The following is a 1,086-nucleotide window of genomic DNA, read 5'->3' as shown; positions in this document are numbered from 1 at the left end:
TATCAGGTAGTGTGATACCTCCAACTTTGTTCTTCTTTGTCAAGATTGTCATGGCTATTTGAGGTCTTTTATGGTTCCGTATGAATTTTAGAGTTATTTGTTCTAGCTCTCTGAAAAACGCCCATGGAATTTTGATAGGGATTACAATGAACCTATAGATAGCTTTGGGTAGTATGGTCATTTTAATGATATCGATTCCTCCTACTCATAAACACAGTACATGCTTCCATTTATTTGTATCTTCTTCAATTTATTTTTTCAATGACAATTTTCTGAGAATAGGTCTTTTACCTCCTTGGTTGATTTGATTCCTTGGTATTTTATAGTTTTCAATGTAATTGTAAATAGGATTGTTTTCTTAATTTCTCTTTCCGAAAGTTCATCATTGGTGTATAAAAATGCCACTGACTTCTGAATATTTGTTTTGTAATCTGCTACTTTACTGAATTCATTGATCTGTTTTAACAGTTTTTTGGTGGAATCTTTAGGGTACTCTCTATCATATCATTAGCAAATAACAAAAATTTTACTTCTTCTTTCCAATTCAGATACCTTTTATTTCTCTTTCTTGTCTTACTGCTATGGCTAAGACTTCCAATACAATGTTGAAGAAGAGTGGTGAAAGTGGGCAGGATTGTCTTGTTCCTGATCTTAAGAGAAAAGCTTTGAGCTTTTTTCCATTGAGTATAATGTTAGCTGTAGGTTTGTTATATATGGCCTTTATTATGTTGAGATATGTTCCCTCTATTCCCACTTTGCTGAGAATTTTATCATAAATGGATGCTGGATTTTGTCGAATGCTTTTTCTGCATCTATTGATACAATCACATGGTTTTATCTTTCGATTTGTTAATGTGGTGTATCACATTAATTGATTTACAGATATCGTACCAACCTTGCATCCCAGGAATAAATCAAACTTGATCACGGTGCATATTTTAATGATTTGCTGAATTCTGTTTGCTAATATTTTTTTGAGGGCTTTTGCACCAATGTTCATAAGAGATATCGGCCTATAGTTTTATTTTTTTGTAGTGTCTTTTTGTAGTGTCTTTTGGAATCAAGGTAATGGTAATCTCATAAAAA

Source organism: Pteropus alecto, unplaced genomic scaffold, assembly GCF_000325575.1.
Source record: "Pteropus alecto unplaced genomic scaffold, ASM32557v1 scaffold76, whole genome shotgun sequence".
Classification (NCBI taxonomy): Eukaryota; Metazoa; Chordata; class Mammalia; order Chiroptera; family Pteropodidae; genus Pteropus; species Pteropus alecto.
This window is presented reverse-complemented; position numbering follows the sequence as displayed.